This window comes from Crinia signifera, chromosome 5 (assembly GCF_055691185.1).
Source record: "Crinia signifera chromosome 5, ASM5569118v1, whole genome shotgun sequence".
Taxonomy (NCBI): domain Eukaryota; kingdom Metazoa; phylum Chordata; class Amphibia; order Anura; family Myobatrachidae; genus Crinia; species Crinia signifera.
This window is the reverse complement of record NC_139221.1, coordinates 280,326,997-280,351,387: the sequence shown is the minus strand read 5'-3', so window position 1 is coordinate 280,351,387 and position 24,391 is coordinate 280,326,997.

Sequence of the window (24,391 nt, the reverse complement as noted above, 5' to 3'; positions counted from 1 at the left end):
ACAGCACAGAGCACAACCACTCTCTTCCCTCTCCTAGGGCGAGATTCTATATAGCAGAGATGCGGTAAAAACCCCGTTTTCGGGGTTTCTACCGCATCTCTATATGCTATATTGTGCCTCCGCAGTGTCAGCGCTGCGGAGGGAATCGCCAGCAAAAGCTGGCGAATCCCTGCAGAAGCCTATGGGCTTCTTACCGCAGCGCTGTTTGAGGGATCCGTCACGGATCCCTCCCAGCGTGCCCTGCGGCCGGCGCCGGGGTCTGCGCATGCGCAGATGGACTCCCGGGTCACAGACCCGGAAGTCCAGCACCGGCACCGCATCGCAAGGGACAGCTCTTACCGCAAGAGCTGTCCCTTGCGTTAATAACGGCATATGTTACAGCATATGCCGTTATTAAAAATGCGATGTCCGGCGAAGGGGGGCCGCGGATGTTATAACATCCCGCCCCTATGCTGGAGTAAAGATGGCAGTGCGCGCGTGCGTCTTATATAGAATTCAGATCCCACGAGAATCCGACAGCGCGATGATGACGTTTTGCCTCGTTTTCGGCCCGGCCCGGCATTTAACACTATCGCTAGGACCTGCAGAAAAGTGGGGTCCCTTGAAGGGGGCTGCAGGCTTAAATGCATTGATCAATTCATGAACCAAATCTCCACTATTTATTATCAGTTAATTTAGTGTGTGCAGAGCCCCTACAATGTCTGTTTAAACAATGTGGTCACAAGCCATAGGGCACCCCAAAACTAGGAAAGGTGAGTGCCGATGTTAAGTGTGTAAATATATATATATATATATATATATATATTCCAAAATGACCAGCACTTCAATTAACAGCTGTAAGGTGCCCTGGTGCCTCCAACGCGATGCCTTGCAGCAACCATATAACCATGTATCCCGGCAACCAGGGGGTGGGTGAGCGGCACTCACAGGTCTTAAGTAATAACAGATAGAAGCCAGAAAGATGAACGATCAATGTTTCGGTTTTAGGATAGCTCAGATGTTAAAGCAATAAGTCCAGTTCAACGGTTTAGAGGACATAGAGACCGTTGGACTAGACTTATTGCTTTAACATCTGAGCTATCCTAGGAGGAAGATTTCAGTGGAGACCCGGGAGCCCACTGGGAACTACTCCTTTGACTGTCCAAAACTACATAATTAGCCTTGATCATAAGGCCAGACATGGTACTATGCCATTTTTTTGTTTGTAGTAGTGTTTTGAATAAATGTTTACAGTTTTACGCTATGCGGATCATTCGATCTTAATTTCAAGGAATGAAAAAGGGAATCTTTTAACTGTCGCGCACCAAAGGATACTATACGAGATATCTTGTGGCCTAAGGGAAGGCTCAAAACGGAGAATACATACTGACCAGAGAGATATATATTATAACATCTTTTTAATATTTACACTATGCAAAGTGCGATTGTTTTGTTTTTTTCTTTGAGGTATCACACCACTATAGGACTTATTGACATCAAATTCCATCATATCTCAAGTGGGAGCACCCTGTCAGATTCTTCTGTTTTTGTTTACCATTTTCGGATAGTTTGGTGACTATACTTTATGATAAGGCTGCACCCTTTGTTTAGAGCGCAGGTTCTCTGTCACTTTTTGGTTGCTATTGCGGTAAATGTTTAAAGCTCTGATTAAGCATATGAGATATTGCTGGCCCGGTGCTGATGGAGATGCTCGGCCAGACAGTGCAGCGGTGGGGACCTGACTAACTATCCCTGCTCTTACCTAGTCATTGCTTCATGCAAGGACTGCACTGCTCTGTTAGCTGACGCTTCTCCATCCGATGCAGCAGATGGTATTTCACGACCAGAGGATCAGATACGTGCTTCCTGTCCGGGCGGTGTGCTGCACAGCACCCGGACTGGAAGCATGTAGCCGAACTTCCATTTGTGAACATGAACATGTAGACACGTGTAGTTCCCCTTGTAATGCTGATAAACTGCAGCACAATATACCTAAAGTAATGGTTCCATCTGTAATTTACATTGGTACAGCCATCTGGCATTCACCTTAAGAACTTTACCCCTACAGTACATCGGAATGGGTGATAGCCAGGGCCGAATTAAAATCTGTGGGGGCCCTCGACAACAAAAACTGTGGGAGCCCCTTCCTCTCACCCAGCCCCCCACTCTCCCCAGCACTCAACGGAGTAGTTATTCTTGCTGCCCATCGTAGTCGGAGCTTCTGCACCGGCACGGCCTCTTCATGGCGCCTGGGACACAGGGTGATCAGGCGGGTAGAGCGGGGTAGGTCCCCCCGGAGACAGTGTGACAAGAGAGCAGGGCAGTGAGGAGATGCAGGGCTGGCAGGTGAGTGGGAGAACATAGCATCTATCCCCCAGCACTGCTGCAATTCTTCCCACACTGCAGCACATGGGCAGTGGCGGGGTCCCTGTGGCGGATGGGAACTAGTTCCTATCCGCCGCAGGGCCCCGCCTCTGACTGTCCAGCCGCCGCAGGGACCACCTGCCCACCTCATGCTGCCCAGACCCCAGGGACATGCTTCCCAGACCCTGGTGCCTACCACCCACCTGGAGTGTGGGGGCCCCTGATGTGTCGGGCCCAGGAGCGACTGCCCCTAGTCACCCCTTGGTGGATCCGCCACTGGTCATAGCTAACAAGCATGGAATGAATGAGGCCTTAATTTTATTCCTCGGCTGTCCCCTGCAAGGTGCCCCCTGAAGGCCTGACGTCCTAGGCTGCAGCCTAATCAGCCTTTTGGTTAATCAGGCACTGGGAAAACCATGTAGTCCCGCAGGTGCAGCAGGTATAAAATGTGCAAAGACAGATGTGAGAGGAGAAAGTCTAAACACAAATCTAAATTGCAGTGTAAAATGAAAGCTGCCCATTGTTTGTGGCCTTCATTCAAAAAGATACAGTAATTGCCATATACAGTGTACAAATGATCTGTATGGATTGATGAGACCCATAGAAATGAATATTGCGCACTGATAGTGTCCATATTCATAATGAAGCCTTAGTCATCAGGATTTTCGTTAAATCAAGCTTTGACACTTCCATCGAGCACAGACTGTATGGAGCAGTGGTCCTTAGTTATCCTCATATGAACTGTAATTTTACGGATTTCTTTTATAAGAAACTGATGTGTCTGAATTGCATCCGTCTGCATTATATCATCAGGCAGCAGTACTATTTTTTTTAGTTCAGTCAGCTTGTCCTACACACATTCCACCAATAGCAAATCAAATTTAGAACAATGCCTTATCACCGCCACAAGATAAGCTGGCCTAAAATAAGCAGCATGTGTCTTTAAAATATTTGAAATATGCCTTTCCCCAGTCTGGATAATGACAGGATACGCTGCACTGGAGAGACACACAGTTACCTCTGCATTCCACTAACTTCACTGCAGACCCAAAATAAATCTCAATCCATGTCTGAATAATAATAATAAAAAATTGATAATAAAATCTTAGACCAGAGATCCCACTGACTTGCATATATAAACTGAAGAACCATCATTCAATGTTTACAGATGCCAAAACATCTCCCGATTATTGTGTGACCTGTATCCATAGATATTCTCCTCATTCTCTATGTATTATTTCAGTAACTAATTGCAGGCGATTGACTTTCAGCAGTTGGTGAACTACAAGTCCCAGATGTCCTGTCAGCCTTCGGGACAGATGAAGAGATGCAGACCAGATTAAGGCTCCATAGCCAACTACAATATGCAACTTATATGTGTGTTTCTGAGTTACAACTATTATATTAGGGAGATTCTGCATTTATTTTTAAAGTGGCAATCATTTCAAATAAGCCCCACAGTGTGGATTGTAGTTATAGGAATCCTGATCACAGTTATGTCAGTGCACTGAAGTTTCAGGTTTTGGCAAATGTGTTAAGGATGCAGTATCCACGCCTCAGTCAGTTGGAATTATTTATTTGTGCTCAAGCATATATACCCTAAAAACCTGAACTGTTAAGCTGGGTAAACACTAGTAGATATATCCAGGGCTTAAAATTGTCCAGGAGAGGTGGACCCCCCCCCCTCCTAAATTACCAAGCCCGGCCCAGTTCTAGGATTTTTGGCAAAGGTTCATTGGGCAACCCCAATTTAAATTCCTCCACACTGTAACAAAATCTCATTCACATTAAGCGGCATGTAGTGCCCCTGATTCATATTATGTCTTTCAGTAGTGCCCTTATTCATGTTATGCTATGCTTACTGATACACAATGCCCACAGTAGTAGTGCCCCTTACACATAATGTCCACAGCAATAGTCCTTTTTTGATGGCTTGAACTCACATACATTGTGCCAAAAAAAAAGAAAGCTGCTATGACAGTCTTATCTGTTGGAATTACTGTTCAGGGCTGTGGTGGAGGAGGAACTAGTTCCCCCTGCCATTAGAGGTGGTGGAACTCAGTTCCACCCAGTTTCAGCCCACTTTAACCTCTGGATATTACTGTAGATATATCTAAAAATGGATCAGGCAGCATGTTATCCATACACATTGCCTGATCTGTTTGGCTTGACATCACAAATGGGCAGCCCACTGAACTGTCAATCACCGGCAGCTCTCGGTGCAGCTGTACAGGCATTTGCCTGTGCACACAGCTTAATGTGTTGCACAGCTGATGCAAAATATCTGTGTACAACGCTGTTCACAGATATATTGATGCTACATACTGGCCAATGTTGCATCCATATATTGGCTGATCAATCGGCCGTACACACCTTTAGTGTACCTCGAGGACCAAGTTTGGAAAAATTCGGAATTAATTGAAACATTGAATCTTAAATGTGGAAATATGAGCTCTAAAATATTCCTGTGGAAACAATATTATGTGTCATTTATAAGCTTTGGTTTATATATAAAACTTCAAGGCTTTATTCAATCCATTAAAACAAGATTTATATGGTTGGAGTTTACGGACACCCCAGCACCATCCTGCAGAATGTTGTGAGTGCTGTTTTTCTACAGGAGTATATATATATATATATATATATATATATATATTTTTTTTTAAGAACTAAAACTTAGTAAACATGTTAAACTGTACTAAAACTATCTATATTACAATGAAATTATAATAATTATAATAGTTACACATCACATAAACAATGCTTTGTGAAGTATTTAAGGACACCAAGCATAACAATTATTAAATCTCAGAGTTTTGTGGTTAATAATTAAAGCATGTCTTGTCTAAGATCATTAAATGGTTAGAAATTGTCTTTTCTTGTAATATCCTTACTATTTGAAATATATTTACGCTTACGCTGTATATTGTGTCTGAGTTTACAGTCTGTATTATATTGTTATTCCGGATGAGCCAATTAGTGACTCCACTGCTCCTAACGCATATCACTATGACAGCTGTATTATCTATGCCCGCATAAAATCATTTTAGCATTTTTCTCTAACACAGTCATTGTATCTGCTTGAATAATGCAAAAAGCAGTGTAATGCGTTGTTGTCTGCAGAGTGAAGTTATTACAGTCCATCCTGGATATAGATCTATTATTAAATACTGTATATTATCAGTGGTGTTCCCTAGGACTCAGTATCCTTTATGGCAATGTTAAGAATTCCTGTGAAAAGCACACACCCACCTGTTCAGAGCCATCATGGTCTTGTGTTTATGTAGAGTGTGTAGGAACACCAACAGTGGTGCCCTGCCTGTGTCTGTAACACAAATTGCAAGCTCAGCACCAGCACGTACAGGCTGGGCAACCAGAACTGGTCATCTGCAGTCACCTCCTGTAATCCTATCTGAGTGACTGGACACAATGCAGCCCTGCCAGTTCTGAGTTATTATTATTTCTAGTGTAAGCGCCATTCCTGTGCCAGCCCGAGAACATGGGAAATGTTTTGTGTAGAATATGTGCCCTATCTATTAACTTTCGCTCCGAGTGAGTGTATCAAAATCTGGCAATGAAAACATTAATATTATTAATAATAATAATAATAATAATAATAATAAATATTGCTATTAATGTATTACTGGACTCACAATATGCACCCTAATTGGATACTTTTTTTGTAGAACTATTTGTACACTTTTTATAACCTGAATACAGTACAGTATGTTGTTGTGCCCTTTTTTATTTCAAATTTTTCGCTCTTTTTATAATTTTTTTGTTGATTTTAGAACAGATTTGTTTTTCCAGGGCTTAAACACACATTTACTAACGTATCAATATAAATTATCAAAAATCATCGGTTAGTAAATAAGTGTTTCAGCCGCTGAATCCCAACATCGACTTGGATCGATTTTAATTGATATAAAGGGGGATATTTACTAAAGGAAATTTGTAAAAAATAGGTGTATTTGTATCCAGAAATACACTTATTTTTGACATTTACTATCCCAAAAATACGGCAATTCGTATTCCTATTGATGTGCTATAAATACGAATACGAATTGCCGTATTTATTTATGCGTCATCAGTAGAGAGATGAGTAGCATGTATTTGTGCAAGGTGGTAAATATAGGTCCGTCTGGACTTGTGGCATCACTACCAAGGTGTGGGGGGTGCAGCCTCAAAAGGGGTGACACCAAAGTGCACCACTGAAGACGGCCTTATCTCCAGGGGCAACCAGCATCTCCATGAATGCTGGCCATGCCCCCAGAGTGACAAAAACAGGGCTCTATGAGACCATGGCCCTTTGAAATAGGCCCTAACTCCTTTCTTTGTGGGATGCCAGCACAGTGATCACATTAATTTGCAGCTTAACTGAATGCTGCAAATCGGGCTGTGCAATCAGGTCTGAATTAGCCTCAGTGTGTAATCAATTTGGGCCTGATTCAGAGATGTTTGCAAAAGGCAAATCTTTTCTCAGTTAGATTTGGGTGGGGTGTGTTCAAACTGAAATCAAAATTGCAGAGCAGCCAGTATTTACTCTGCACAGAAACAAAATAACTCACCCAAATGTAACTCTCTCTGCACGTTACATCTGCCCCACCTACAGCGCAGCATGGTTTTGCCTGTTTGGGAAAGATTTTGCTTTCGTGATCAACTTTGCATCAGGCCCTATATCATTTGTCTGGGAGCTAAAGGGAAACCGGTCATGACATTGTATTGATGTGTACATGATTTAAGACTTCTGGTGTTACCCACCAAAACCCATTTAGTATGAAGATCTAGTATTAATCGGGGCTGCCTACCCTCCCGGAGTGGCCAGGAGACTCACAAAAATCGGATCCCCCTTGTGGCCCCCCTCCCGGATACCGGCTCCCAGTGTTAATTTCCCGCATTTCGGGGTGTTGGGGGGGGGGGGGGGGTAAAGATGCAAATCACATAATTTAGCCCCACCCCCTCCTCGAAGACTGGTGAATTGCGGGATTTGCAGTACTGGGGGCGGGGCTTGATGATGTTTACATCAGGCCCCGCCCCTGAAGTGCCGCTGACAGTCTCCTCTCCGGGCATTTCCCAGAGAGGAGACTTTAAAAGTTGGCAATCCTGGAATAATGAGGTTTAAAAAAAAAAAATTAAAAAAAACAACATCAACAACAACAAAGATAAATACACTAAAATCTAAAATCAAAGGTGTTTTACTTTTAAAGTTTAGAGATTTCCAATATCTAATATCTGTAGCTGTTATAATGTGCCAATGAATGAAGTGATGTTGTACACATCCTCCCTCATACTGAATGACAATATCTGCTCAGACAAAGGGCTCAGTAATCTCTGGCGCCTCTGATGTGGCCAGTCTTGTGGAATTCTCATAGATGGCTAGGCATCCATAATAGCTGGATAAGAAACCAGTGTGTCTGTGTAATCTATGAGACTTTACACCGATGACAGATCCAATTGATGGGTGCAAAACACTTTGTGTGGATGCCTGTAAACCACTGTTATGATACGACAAATAAGTTAGTCCTATAATGTTCATATCAGACACGCAGGACTTTTACAAAACGAGAAATTATTTAATTGCTTTAGATTTATTATGGCTTCTGTTCTGCTCATGTGTATGGTGGTCCCTTGAAATAAGTCCTTCCTATTGTGACATTAAACTCCCTGATATATTGACCAATGTTGCATAGGGATTTTGTTTAGTGAAGCATTGTGTGTGTGTTTGTGTGTGTGTTTGTGTGTGTGTGGAGGGGGGGGGGGGGGGGGGGATTCGTAGCTGGTTGCAGTTTTGTGAAATTTCTCAAAATTGCAAACTCCGGCAAGACTGCCGTACTCCCCGGGTCCTGGCCTGCGATGTGTCCTTAATATTTTTTTAGGCACAACGCTTCACTCCCACATAACCAGCAGCTCCCTGGCTGAGTAGCCTAGCTCTGAATTAGGCCCTGTGTTTTGAGAGATGTACTGTACTAAGCATTCAAAACTATAGTGATAAAGTGGAGAGAGATAATACACCAATCACTCAGCAATAACATGTTACAGACTGTGCTTGCAAAAAATGAGTTACAGTAGGAGCTGGTTGGCTGGTGCTTTAGCACTCTCTATTTTACCACTCTACAATTTATCAGTTTTCAAGGCTTAGTACATCTGAACCTTTGTCATTTTGCCATATTGTTTTGTGTATACAAAATACAGTATGTGTGTATGCAGTACATATTCCTTTAATTAAAAAAAAACTCTGTCTATGGAAAACATTTAGAAACCTGCCATTTCCACATGTATTTTGCTTTTAAGTGAAAAGATAAGAACTGCAGTAAAATTGTAATTTCATAGCAATAAATGACTTGCCAAAATATTTAAGCTTTAGAAATGCTGTCTCAGGATTTAAATGGTGTTGGGAGTCTTTTTTTTAATCACAGCTCACATATCGGAGAGGGATCTTTTCAGATTCCTTCCCTGTAACAGATTCCCCTCTGCATTTCCCTTAACCCTGGAGCAGCAACTCGAAAACATAAATATATTACAATATTTCTTAATTATATAGATCTCCCCTAATTTAATAACATAGTCTGAGCTTGAAATTTTTTTTCTTTCAAGTCCAATAATTAATACTTTTATGGATATCATGACAAGCAGTATATTAAAATAGTAGTGAACACTACAGGATACCACTTTTACCCAGTACCATAACTATTGTCACAGAGGCAACACAGGAAAAAAAAATCAGGGTGGGGGGCAGTTTAGTGTTTATTTTTATGATACAGTTCTGTTATTATGCCATGCACTCTTGCTAGAGGGTGAATAGAGGGTTAAAGGTGGGCATAATTTAATCCAGGGATTCTCCCTGAAAAGGACAAGAACGAGGAGAGAGAAAGAATTTGTTTTGGATGCACTCCTTCAAAAACAGTAAGAACACAATTTTGGGAAAAATTCCTTCTCTATAATGTAAAAAGGTGGCAGCTCCTCTTATCTTTATTGGTATAGGTTAGATAAGGAGACAGCCACTATTTAGCGAAATAAGAGGTTAAAAATTACATTAACATACACACATTAAGTGAAAATGAAAAAAAGGTGTGATTTCAGATTTTTAAAAATGTAGGTAGGGATGACTGTCAGTTATGGTGCTTGGTTGTATTACGGGGTGTGTTCCCCACCAGGTTGTTACAGGTTTTTAATCTTTGAACAATATAATTACCACTTAAGTACACTTATTAAACAGAATATAATAATATGCCTGAATTGGCTAAGAGCTAATTCAGGCATAAAATGCAGCGAGTGGGTGGAGCCTAATCTGTAAAGTGGCGGAGCCATGGCCGCGATGCTCGAGCAGCAAAAAAATGTATCAGGGGGAGTTTCTGGGTACTTGAAACCCCCCTGGGTGCGCTACTGTGGTTATAAAGGCAAGAGAGATGTCAGACAAGGGGGGTTATTCTGGTTCTCTCCTTCTGGCAAATTCCTTCTTAGGTGGACAAAACCATGTGCACTGCAGGTGGGGCAGATGTTACTTGTGCAGAGAGAGTTAGATTTGGGTGGGGTTTTACTTCAAAGTAAAATCTACTGTATATTGCAGTGTAAAAATAAAGCAAGTATTTTCCCTGTACAGAAAAAAAATAACTCACCCAAATCTAATTCTCTCTGCACATTTTACATCTGCCCCCCTGCAGTCAGCATGGTTTTGTCTATCTAAGAAGGAATTTGCCAGAAGGAGTGAACCAGAATAACCCCAAGGTTTACCAGTAGCACACCCTGGCTGTAGTAGGGCAGGACAGGCCCCCTCCATTAGTAAATTAACTTATAAACTATTATGGAGTTTATATTAATCATTGGTATAAGACTTATTTTTTACATTTACATAAGTTTATAAAATACTCATGGGATATGTACTAAGCCTTGGGACTTGAGAGTCCCAATCAGCTCCTAACTTTCATTTTTCAAATAAACCTGTAAAATGACAGTTGGGAGCTGAGTAGCTGGTACTTTATTTCTCAACACTAGCGTTTTCCAAGGTTTAGTACATCTCTCCTTGTACATGATGCAGGATGTACATGTAACTGTCATGTAACAAGATATCTGCCCACTTACAGGCCCATCTGTAATCACATGTATTTGTACTTTCTATAAATGTCTGTCATCACAGTATTAGCCTTCATGCTTTATGTGAGGAAGGTTTATGGGAGGTTACCAAATCTGCTGCTGGTCTGGCTTGCTATGTTGACAACAACAAAAAAAGCCAGAGGTATGTCGCTCCCCTTCTAGTGACAACTGGTGTCTAAGATGATGGAAGAAAAATAGAGCATACTACAGTATAAGTATATTTTTGTCTTTGCAGAATTAAGTCTAACCCAAGAATGTGGGGAAGTATTCTAAGAACAGTACTGCGGGGAGTGCAGCTGTTGCGGGACTCCAGGAAGTGGCCTCTTCTCCCACGAGGCATCTGTCCTTAGCAGGTCCCTCTTCTTCAGGAAAACATCTCAGGCATTTTAAAGAGAGCTTTATTTGATAGCCCCAAGTTATATATTTACAGTACTGCACCAATGCCAACTTTAAGTATCCACAGACATGAAAGATGACTGAAAATATATCCTATAGGCCCGGGAGAGACATAATGAATGCTGGATACTGTAAATAACTGTAAGCTGGGCTCTATATTGTAAGATACAATTGTGGGACCCTAAAAGACAGATGCATACATTTAACTAGGAAAGTCAGTGACTTTTAGCTAACCCTTGAGTGCCAGCATCTCTGTGATAGATGTGCAGAATAGCTGCTAAAAAGGCCAGTGTCTCTCACAATTGTTAGATTCAAATTAAAAAAAATTGTGTAAAAAAATATGATATTTCCTATGTGAACCTAACAGATCATTCTGATAAATAAAAATGTTTACTTAAAAATGTTCACACCTATTTTGATAAGTTCACTTGCATTTATACATTTTAGGTCTGTAACATGAGGCTCTACAGCTAATGTGGAACTATGGCCCTTATTCTGATCGGTGCGGCCCGATCAGAAATATGCAGTGATGTCCGTCTTGGCGAATCCCCGCCTTCCATACGGATCGCCACCTCCGTCCGTATGCGGATATGTGGCGGTCCGCATGAATGTGGACGGGGATACGCCTCCTCCATGGTGGGAGCAGCCCCTGCATTCGATGGTCGCCGAACATCGAATGCAGGGCCGCACGCTCCACCAGGTCCCGCAACACAAGACCACACGGACACTTGTCCGTGTGAAATCTTGTATGGGGGCGGGCAGCTGACATCCGGCGATGTCAGATGCCCGCCCCGTACCCACGCGTCACGGCCTCATTACCATGCATACGCCCCGCGTTTGCATGGGAACGCCCATGAAACGCGGGGCGTATGCATAGGGTAATGAGGATAAGTAGCCCCTCACGCCCCTCTACGCCCCCTGTGCGGCGTATAAAGAATCCATGCGGCGAAATCGCCTGCACATGCGCAGAGTGACCTCTGCACATGCGCAGACGATAAACATCGGCGGGCCGTACGCAAGCGGGAATATCCGCACCGATCAGAATAAGGGCCTATAAGTCCCATAATTAACAACCGTTGTTACGTCTGTAAAGGTCCCTAGCGCCTCCTGTCACATTATGGTACGATCGAGTTATTACCCGTTGGCTTTTACCATGTCTCCCTTATTGTAAGTGGTTGTAGAACATACGGTATTGGTGCTTTATACTAACTGCCATAACTCCTTTGTTGTCTTATCTCTCAGTACTGCCTGATCCCATAGTCTCTACTTTCCTCTTTCATCACTTCCTCCTGCGATATAACCAACACTCATAGTATGTATTAAGCCCCGTACACGCATGGCAATTTCAGTGCTATTTCTAAGTGATCTGACTAGATCTTAAGCACGCATAGCCCCTTGTGTACACCCTATAGGGATGGTGAAGCACAATCCTGCACATTGTTATGGCCTTAATAGATCTTGATTGCATTCAGTCAAAATCTAGTCAGATCGCCCACACAGATCTCTCAGCACACATCAATGGTGCATTGCATGTGTCCTTAGCAATCTAAGGTGCCCATACACTTTTCAAATTTGGGGTGATTTCACCGAGAAATCATCCCAAATCAGATGAGTTTGACATCCCATCCGAACCGATGTGTGGTCCCATGCGCATTGGGTCGGACCCTACAGATTGAACCTGCTGCAGGTAGCGATCCGAGCGATCCGTAGGTGTGAAGCACCGATGGCACACACCTATGTGGGGGGATGGGCAGCGGTCCGGGCAGTGGGGAACACTTAGCAGCATTTGCTGGGCTGCAGAGCCAGATGCGGCTACTGAATTTGAAAAAATATTTTGAAAAGGATTCTATCATCCAAAAAGATGGGAGGCCACTGATTGGTTGAGAGAATTCTCTCATCCAATAACCGGCCAGCCAGTCTTTTAAAAATATTTTTCAAATTCCGTAGCCACTTCGCACAACGCCGCCTGGCAGATGCCTCTACGTGCTTCCTACCACCAATTGGACCCCGATGCCCGCCCCCCGCTGCTACCAGCTCCCCGAAGTTCTTTATATGCAATAAATTGCATGCGATTTATTGCATCAAGTGCCAAATCGTAAGCAAGCCTCCTGGGTAGCTGCCAGGGGAGCTCAAGGGGCCTTCTGGTCTGACTGGTCCTAGTGTATACCGTGTCTTAGAACACGGTAACTAAGACTGTGCATAACTGTATATAGTGATTCAAGGGTATTTACTGTATGTAATCCATAGCACCCAGTCAGAGCACATGTTTCTAAAGCTGGGCACTCACTTAACAATATTGACAATGCTCCTGAGTGAATGACATAGGGCTTACACACTGAACGGTATTATTGTAGTTGACTATATATATTATACACACAGTATAGATATAAGTCCAAATCAACCGGCACTCAGTATAACTCCATGATAATAGGCCCCGGTGCCCGAAACAAACTCATGTAAACATCCAAAAGAGCAGCAAACACAGACTAGTCTTTTTTCACTACACCTACTGCCTCCTGAGTGCTGCTTTTTTGGATGTTTATATATATATATATATATATATATATATATATATATATATATAATCATTATTTCATTCCATTTGATTAATTTATATCAGGCAGTAGCCATCTCCTGCTCACTGTCACAGCAGATGGTATATAGGTAGATGGTTGTGCATAATATGGTAATTGGTGATTGATAGCTAGTTTTTTTTATCTTTTGGAGAAAATATTCCCAGTTTTTTATTTATTGCAAACTGATTTTACACTTTTATTTGAATTAGGTTAAAAATGACAGTTCATCATTATGTGCCAGATGTATCAAGCTTCAAAAAGTGATACAGTGGAGAGTGATAAACAACCAGCCAATCATCTTCTAACTGTCATTTTTCAAACACAGCCTGTGACATGGCCGTTAGGAGCTGATTGGCTGGCTGTTTATGACTCCATTTTATCCCTTTTTGAAGCTTGATACATCTGGCCTTAAATCTCAGTAAAACAGCTTTAGTATTTTATCTGAAGAGCACAACACAATACCCTGCAACAAGTACCACGTAATCCACACCCACACATGTGTGTACTATAATAATAAAATACTTTCATATGTAATAATACAGTTGTTCTTGACACTTGTTATAAAGTATATCAACTATAATGAATTATGAAACAGGCAAAACTATGATCAATTTGTTAAATAAAAAGTAAATTTTCCTAATAAGCAAAATATATCAAAACAAATAACAAACTATAATAAAAATAGAGGGAACATCTAAAACTATGTTAAAACCATAACAATAACTAAAGAGTAAAGACAGTATTTATATAGTCAGATATTTTACATTAAAAGTGTTGAATGTCATATAGAAGAATATACTGAAACACAAATGTAACAATACGGATGACACAATTAGAAAATATAGTATCCTTCTATTAAACATCAGTGACATATAAATATTGTAAAACTTTGTGGACTTACGCAAAAAGAGAGTTTCCAGATAATGGTGAATAGAAAGTCCCCAAGAGGGTTGATCAGTTCCCCTGTGTCCCTGGCAGGGCCTGCTTCCCTCTGTGTCTGGCTCAAGCAAGTGGCAGCTGTTTTTATCAGGGAGCTGAGCTATGTTGGGACAGTGAATCTCCAGGTCTATATTTAGGGAATTGCAAGACCTATACTATTCTATCTGTTTGAGTCAACCATTACTGTGCTGAAACCAAAGGAGGGAAAGGCGTCAAGCACAGGGTAAGGCTTGTGAGTGCACACACGTAAGACTGTGTCTCTCAATGAGTCATTGTCAGGCACCTTCATACATCATGTCATTATTTTATCTTCTTCTACCAGGATCTCCATAGAAGAACTTGAAAGCTGCATCAGCGTAGCGAGCGCAGCGTGGCGAGCGCAGCAAACTTGAAAGCTGCATTAGCGTGGCGAGTGTTGTGTGGCGAGCGCAGCGAGCCCGCATGGGGCTTCATTGCGCTCCCCCTGCTGTGCAGTCGGGATTCCGACGTCTGAGTAATGAATGTTGGAATCCCGACTGTCGGTGTATTATACTACACCCATTCAGACCCTGCAGATATGTCCAATAGACATAAATGTCATCAGTTTTAGACTAGAATAGATCAAATTTGCATTCAACCTATTCAATATTTTTACAGTTTTTCCAATTTTAGGAAACATTCCAAAAGTCGGAAAATACATGGATCAGCGAATCATGGATTAGCAGCCATTTCCAATAATACGGATTCGGCGTTTAAAATAGTTGAATCTACAGGACTGTATGGAAAGGGACAAGATTGAATAGGTCTTGGCCGACTATCGGAAATAGGATTATCTAAGCAGAGAAGGGTAATCGAAAAATATCTTAAGTTAATTGGTAATTTCATTAATAAATGCAGACAAGACACTGGGACTGGATTGAGTGTGGTATAATAGTTTGACAATTAATAGGTTGACAGTCATGGGTCAACAGGTACAGAAGGCCGACGTGTACAAAAGGTTAATGCACAAATGGTTCACACAGGTTTTTGCCCCACATCTAGGATATTTCTTTTTATCTGACCACCATTAGTAGAAATGCGTACCCTCCCAGGCTCACTTCACTTGCCACATCTCAGGCATTCCCAATAGATACTACAAAAGATGTCATGTGAAGAGTAAACTAAAAAGGTATGTTCCATTTGTATAGACAAAAAATAGATACAGCGCTTGGGTTTGACTGAAAGAGGTGACTGACAACTTATATAAAGTTATTTTTATATAGACATTTATTTGATAACATACACATATATGAATAAAATATATATGAGAAAATGTAGTGTATAGGGGAAATAAAAATAAATAAAAAACAATAAAAAAAAAGTTCCAGCTTAGCAAATTGGCTCCATTGTGAAGATATTGGGCGTTTCCATGATACCAATGGGATGTATAGTTACCAGACTTGGAATTTGGATAATGTGGTCTCCTTTGTCTGAGGTGGAGATAAATCCCAGAAAATTGCCCAGTGTGGATCCTGATTGACTCACAAGATGTATTGAAGAGGCAGTCTTTGTGGTATATGAATACCTGGCTGGGTGGCTGCAGATGTACTGAGAATATGTGATCCAAGTTGAAGAAAGTAATACTGGTCCGGATGAATGGTCTGGTATGGTATATCAAAGGGTGAAGCTGGAACAATAAAAATCTCAACGCGTTTTGATGTATACGCACAATTTCATCCAGTTCCTGATGAAGACGTGCGAACACGTTGAAACGCGTTGAGATTTTTATTGTTCCAGCTTCACCATTTGATATACCATACCAGACCATTCATCCGGGCCAGTAATACCTTCTTCAACTTAGATCACATATTCTCAGTACATCTATTCAAATACCACAAAGACTTTCCACTATACACTACATTTTTTCATTCTCTAGAGAATTCTCTCTATATATTTTATTCATAGTATGTGTATATTATCAAATAAATGTCTATATAAAAATTATTTTGTATAAGTTGTCAGACTCACCTCTTTCAGTCAAACCTAAGCACTGTATCTATTTTTTGTCTATGTTTCACTTTATAGGGAGATTTACACCCTCCCTTTACATCAGCTATAGTTGCAATCTTGGTTCATCCCCCCTTGTTTCCCATTTGTATGTCAACTTTTTTAACCTCTCAACCTTTCACTTGTTGACGTTTTGCACCTGACAACCGACTGGAGGTCAGTAGGCACTCCACAAAAATAGGGGTTACTTGCCCGGGTGCCTTTCAGGGTATATTAATACCAGAAGCATGGAGATTAACTGATGGCGGTACTCACGGTTAGAGATGTGCGGCGGCCACTTTTTTCGGGTTTTGGTATTGGATCTGGATCTCCCTTCGTGTTTTGGATCTGGATTGGTTTTGGCAAAACCACCCTTGCGGGTTTTGGTTTTGGATCTGGATTTTTATGAAAAAATGCTAAAAATGGCTAAAATAACAGAATTTGGGCCTGTTTTTGCCCCTAAAGTATTATTGACCTCAATAACATTCTTTTCCACTCATTTCTAGTCAATTTTTATCACTTCACAGCTCACAAAATTGTTTTCATTTACTGTAGTTGGGCCAAAAGGTTATAACGAGGTAGCTGGATGACTAAGCTAGGCAACAGCAGTGGGCATCACATGGGCCAGATTCTCTAAGCTTCAAAAGTGATAAAATGGAGAGTGATAAACAGCCAGCCAATCAGCTCCTGTCTGACATTTTTCAAACACAGCCTGTGACATGTCAGGTAGGAGCTGATTGGCTGGCTGTTTATCACTCTCCATTTTATCACTGTTGAAGCTTAGAGAATCTGGCTCCATATATGTGGACCTTACACTTCCAACCTGGCACATCTTGGAAGCAGAGAGGCACTGCATGGGCAGACAGGGTGGCAGTTTAATAATGTGTTTTTATTTTATTTATTACATTTATTTATTTCTCTTACTTTACACTGGATACAGCCCGTTACACTTGACACTGGATATAGCCCGTCACACTGGACACTGGATATATGCCCTCACACTGGACACTGAATATATGCCGTCACACTGGACAATGGATATAGTCCGTCACACTGGATAATGGATATATATGCCCTCACACTGGACAATGGATATAGGCCGTCACACTGGACACTGGCCGTCACACTGGACACTGGATATATGCCCTCACACTGGACACTGGATATATGCCCTCACACTAGACACTGGATATATGCCCTCACACTGGACACTGGATATATGCCGTCACACTGGACAATGGATATAGGCCGTCACACTGGACACTGGATATATATGCCCTCACACTGGACACTAGATATATATGCCCTCACACTGGACAATGGATATAGGCCGTCACACTGGACACTGGCCGTCACACTGGATACTGGATATATGCCCTCACACTGGACACTGGATATATGCCCTCACACTGGACACTGGATAAATGCCCTCACACTGGACACTGGATATATGCCGTTACACTGGACAATGGATATAGGCCGTCACACTGGACACTGGATATATATGCCCTCATACTGGACACTAGATATATATGCCCTCACACTGGACACTGGATGCAGCCTGTCACCCTGGACACAGTCCCTGGACAATGGACACAGCCCCTGGACAATGGACACAGCCCCTGGACACAGCCCCTGGACAGTGGACACAGCCCCTGGACAGTGGACACAGCCCCTGTACACTGGACACATCCCCTGTACAATGGACACAGCCCCTGTACACAGCCCCTGTACACTGGACACAGACCCTGACATACTGGACACAGCCCCTTGTATTATGGACACTGCAGCCCCTGTACACTGAGTGTACAGTCAGCAGCACTGCAGCCCCTGCGTTTGAGCACTGCAGCACCTAGTTTACAACAACATACAAAATCAGTCACTAAATAAAATATAAATCACAGCACAGGGCACAGGGCACGCAGCACAGAGCACGGAGCACAGAGCATAGAGAACAGAGCACAGATCCCAACCACCCTCTTCCCTCTCCTATAATGGAGTGAAGATGGTGGGGCGCGCATGCGTCTTATATAGAATCCAGATCCCGCGAGAATGCGACAGCGCGATGATGACGTTTTGTCTTGTTTTCGGTCCGGAATTCAGGTGGGAACTCCCGAGCTGACTCGGATCCTGACCCGGATCACCATATTCGGATCTGTCGGATCCCGGATATCCGGACCCGCTCATCTTTACTCACAGTACACACAGTGTCAGCCACAGTAGGAATTATTGTCTCTCTCTCTCTCTATGGGGGTTATCCTGGTTCACTCCTTCTGGCAAATTCCTTCTTAAATGGACAAAACCATGTGCACTGCAGGGGGGGGGGATGTAAAACGTGCAGAGAGAATTTGATTTGGGTGAGTTATTTTGTTTCTGTGCAGGGAAAATACTGACTGCTTTATTTTTACACTGCAATATAGATATCACTTTAAAGTTAAACCCCACACAAATCTAACTCTCTCGGCACAATTAACAACTATCCCACCTGCAGTGCACATGGTTTTGTCCATTTGAGCAGGAATTTTCCATAAGGAGTGAACCAGAATAACCTCCCATGTATATCTAGTTATATTTATATTTATTCCGACTGCCGGCTTCCCGAATGTGAGTATGTGGGGAGCAGTAGCATTAGGCTGGGGGACGGGTATTTATATCCCGAATGTGGGGATATAGATTATTCTTCTTGAAAAAGACCTCAGTGGAGGTCGAAAGCGCTTGAAGCTCCTGGAACTAAGTCTGGACTGGATGTTTGGTCGTTTGGATCCTGTGCCCACGATTTGGTGAAAGACGGTGAATCCTGGGCTCATCATCTTCTTTTGCGAACTTTGAGAACTGGATTTTTCCATCCATGTTCTCCACCAATTGGGGTAACAAGCCATTCAGTCATCCACCTGTCTTTGCTACACTTTTTTGTCTGTACTTTTATGCTTGTATTAAATGGTATCACACTATTTGCCATTCTCTTCTCTAAATTTTTGGGGAGAGTCAACCACACCCAATATTCCACTCTAGAGGAGGCATATCCATTGACAGAGAGGGGGAGTCGTTGATTGATACAGCTGACAATTTACTGAGGCGGAGAAGAGGATCTTTGATTTTGAAGGAGGGAAGTATGGTATATACCTACCCACTTTACTGTTATCGTGATTAGGAGAAGAGGATCTTTTCACTATAAGAAGGGACGTATCACTCTTTTAAAGCACCAGTGGAGGGGACTCTCTATTCTGTTTTTTTGCTATTTATCCATGGTGTCAGAGTCACCATTTCCAGATTGAATCCACCACAAGGCTGCTTTAAGCGCACTTGTTTCAGTGACTTTCATTTGTTTTACTGGGGGACGTTGTTACGTTGCCCTGGCCTGGGCACCAGGGACAATACGGGTTCCAGACGGTAAGATGATAAGGCGTGAGCCCACAGCCGGGACCGCCGGTTAGGATGGCCACAGCGAGTCCTACACTCTCTCTGTTGAGTCCCCGAGGCAGATGGCAAACCCCTGCGGAGCTAGGCTTCACCTGTGGCCGCTGCGTTCGAAGGAGCGAGTTAAGCCCGCTCTGACCCCGATGCAGCCAGGTCTTATGTGGTGACAAGGGGTAAGCGATCGCCACGGGGAACACTCAAGAGGATAAGCTGACTAAAGGACCTAACTGGAAACTGGCCCCTAACTGCCGGCACCTAACCAAGACGGGGAGTGCGACCTAGTCGCAGACACCAGCGGATAGAAGGGAGTCCCCAAGAATACTCCAAAGGGACCGTGACTCCCAAAGCAGGGATCTGGAAGAACGGTGACACTCCTGCCTAAACAGAACACTAATGACAGACGGGGGCCAGGGAACACATACAAAAATACGGGGACAAGAATACCAAAGAAGATAACCAAGGATGGTCCCACGGATGGGCTTAGCCACGGAGGGCCAGAGAACCAAAGAAGAAAAAGACCAGAGCTCCACTGGAGCACTTACGTGACCCACGGAAGATGGAGACAGTGGGTCCGCTGCAGGCTCACAGGCTGAGGATGGAATACAGCAGAGGAGTCCGGTGAAGTACTGGAATCAAGGGATCCACAGGCAAACACAGCTGACAGGCTGGGAGACCAGGCGGGCTGCAATGGAGATCAGATGACGCTGCACTCGCCGTCCGTCCGGGTGCAGGGATACCCGGACGGCGGCGTGCAACAGTACCCCCCCCCCTTGAGGAAGGATTAACAACCCTTTCCCACCAGGTTTATCTGGGAATTGATGAAAAAAGGCCCTCCGAAGGTTAGGCGAGTGCAAATCTCCATCGGAGACCCAGGACCTCTCTTCGGGACCAAATCCTCTCCAGTGTACCAGAAACTGCAAGGAACCTCTCACAAGCCGGGAATCGAGGATCTTTTCTACACGGAACTCCTGTTGCCCCTGCACCATCACTGGGGCGGAGCCATTCCTCAGTCTGCGAGGAAATCTCTGTGAGAACACCACTGGCTTAAGAAGCGAAGCATGAAAGGTACTCGAAATCCTGAGGGATTTAGGTAAAGCAAGACGGAATGCTACCGGATTAACCCTCCTGACAATCCGAAAAGGCCCAATGAACTGAGGACCTAACCTTGCTGATGGTTGGTGAAGCTTTATATTACGGGTGGATAGCCACACCCAGTCACCAACTTTGAAAGAGCAAGGCCGTCTGGATTTGTCAGAGAATACCTTCTCTCTGAAAGCAGCTTCTTTAAGGGCCAAGTGGACTTTCCTCCATATGACTTTGAGGCGAGAGGCAGCTGTCGAAGAAGAGCCAGAGGCATTCGGTCCCAGAGAATTAGCCCGTGGATGGAATCCGTAGACTGCAAAAAAGGGCGACGTCTTAGAGGCCGAATGATGTGCGTTATTATACGCAAATTCGGCTAACGGCAGGAAACTAACCCAGTCATTTTGAAGTTTGGAAACAAAGACCCTCAGATACTGTTTAAGAGACTGACCAAGACGCTCTGTGTAATCCCGGTAGGGAATGGGAATCCCCGCTAAAGAGGTGGATTTCACAGGGAGCGAAATATGCAGGCACTTCTGCTGACAATTGGGGTTCCACTGGGTAATCTCCCCAAGGCGCCAATCAATGATGGGATTGTGTTTTCTCAACCAGGGGAAACCCAACATGATGGGTACCGAAGGACATGAGGTTAACAAGAAAGTGATCTCCTCCTGGTGAAATAGACCAATGGTCAACTGTATGGGTGGAGTCTGAAATGTAACGGCCCCATTGGACAGAACCCCACCATCTAAGCCCCGTAAGGTAATGGGGATAGGAAGCTGGAGTTGCGGAATCCCCAAACTCTGGGCGAGGGAGGAGTCCAGGAAATTACCAGCCGCGCCGCTGTCAATAAATACTGACCCCGAAAAATTACCCCCTTGAAAAGAAATATGCCCCGGGATTAGTAATGAATCTAGAGAGGAAAAGAGCTGGAGGCCAAAGTGAACCCTCTCTTCGTTCACTTGGCCCGGCCTTTTACTGGCCTATTGGGGCAATTTCTCAAGATGTGACCTTTACAGCCACAGTATAAACACAGACCTGAACTTAATCGACGAGCCCTTTCTTCCGGGGAAATGCGAGCTGCCCCAAGTTGCATGGGCTCCTCACTTTCCTCAGGGGTCATCGGAACATAGGGAACCACCCGAGTGAGCGAGCCCCGTTCCGACCTTCGCTCACGGAGGCGACGGTCAATTTTAATGGCTAATTCCATTAACTTGTCCAATGTTTTAGGTGCCGGGTATTGAATGAGGCAATCCTTGATCTCATCAGAAAGACCGCAACGAAACTGACTGCGTAATGCAGGGTCGTTCCACCCGCAATCATTCGCCCATCGGCGGAACTCGGTACAATAAACCTCGGCTGGGTCTTTCCCTTGCCTAAGGGCTCTAAGATGGGTCTCTGCTGAGGCTTCACGGTCAGGATCATCATACAACAACCCGAGAGAACTAAAGAAACTGTCTACGGAAGCCAGGGCTGGGCTGTCCGAGGGCAATCCAAAGGCCCAGGTCTGGGGGTCACCCTGGAGCAAAGAGATAACTAGTCCAATACGCTGGGCTTCGGATGAGAAGGAGCGTGTTTTGAGCCGAAAATACAACTTGCAACTCTCACGAAAATTAAAAAAGGTTTTGCGGTCTCCAGAGAACCGATCAGGCAAGTTCATTTTGGGATCTGAACCCCCTGAGTCTGGAGGTCACGACCTCTGCTCTTGGGACGCTACCTTCAAGGACAATTCCCGGACCATCTGAGTAAGCCCTTGAAGCTGATCAGAAAACGTCTGAGACGGGGTACTCATAATATCAAACGACACAAATACCTACCCCTCCAGGTATTTGACAGGGGAGACCTGTCTTTATTCTGGCCGGTTATAATGTTACGTTGCCCTGGCCTGGGCACCAGGGACAATACGGGTTCCAGACGGTAAGATGATAAGGCGTGAGCCCACAGCCGGGACCGCCGGTTAGGACGGCCACAGCGAGTCCTACACTCTCTCTGTTGAGTCCCCGAGGCAGATGGCAAACTCCTGCGGAGCTAGGCTTCACCTGTGGCCGCCTCGTTCGAAGGAGCGAGTTAAGCCCGCTCCGACCCCGATGCAGCCAGGTCTTATGTGGTGACAAGGGGAAAGCGATCGCCACGGGGAACACTCAAGAGGATAAGCTGACTAAAGGACCTAACTGGAAACTGGCCCCTAACTGCCGGCACCTGGCCAAGACGGGGAGTGCGACCTAGTCGCAGACACCAGCGGATAGAAGGGAGTCCCCAAGAATACTCCAAAGGGACCGTGACTCCCAAAGCAGGGATCTGGAAGAACGGTGACACTCCTGCCTAAACAGAACACTAATGACAGACGGGGGCCAGGGAACACATACAAAAATACGGGGACAAGAATACCAAAGAAGATAACCAAGGATGGTCCCACGGAGGGGTTCAGCCACGGAGGGCCAGAGAACCAAAGAAGAAAAAGACCAGAGCTCCACTGGAGCACTTACGTGACCCACGGAAGATGGAGACAGTGGGTCCGCTGCAGGCTCACAGGCTGAGGATGGAATACAGCAGAGGAGTCTGGTGAAGTACTGGAATCAAGGGATCCACAGGCAAACACAGCTGACAGGCTGGGAGACCAGGCGGGCTGCAATGGAGATCTGCAGCCAGGAAAACTGGGACCAAGGACCCAGGGGACTGGAGAGTAGCAGCAAATAGCAACAAGTGCAAAAAGCTATAACCGGCGTCTGTGCCCAGCAGATGCCGGCTATTTATTTAAATTTCGCGCCGCCTGACTGACGTCAGGCGCGCGCGTCCCTGGCCGCCAGGCGGAAGCTCGGGGACGTTGCCTAGCAACGCCCCGACGCTTAGCCTCAGAGTGAGGCTTGGGACGCTGCCCGGCAACATCCCCCGCCGCGTCAGATGACGCTGCACTCGCCGTCCGTCCGGGTGCAGGGATAGGTTGGCATCAAAAAGGGGGAGGCTTAGTCTGTGGTGGTGGTGGGGGGTTTAGGCAGCAAGGAGCGATTATTAGGGTGGGGCGAGGGGGTAGGGTAAGTATACTTACCTAACCCCTCTCAGGATCTCTCCTTTGGGATGCCAGCATCAGTATTCTGACTGCTGGCATCGCCACCACTGGGCACCCGTATATATCCCATGTGTGTGTGTGTTTATATATATATATATATATATATATATATATATATATATATATATATATATAGCAATAGATCCCACAACAGAATGGGAAGACCAGCACCAGTCCAATGAAAAAATAAAAATAGTTTATTGTCACGGAGGACACATCTCACTGTAGGCATGTAATCATGTCAGCACAACAAAACACCCAGCACCCATGCCTCTGCACCTTTCTCAAGAGGGGTGACTAGGGGTGACTAGTCACCCCTCTTGAGAAAGGTGCAGAGGCACCGAAACGGCCGTCGAGGAGACGATGCCATTATGCTCATTACAGCCTGATGATTGCTAAGTATAGCCTGCTGGGTGTTTTGTTGTGCTGACATGATTACATGCCTACAGTGAGATGTGTCCTCCGTGACAATAAACTA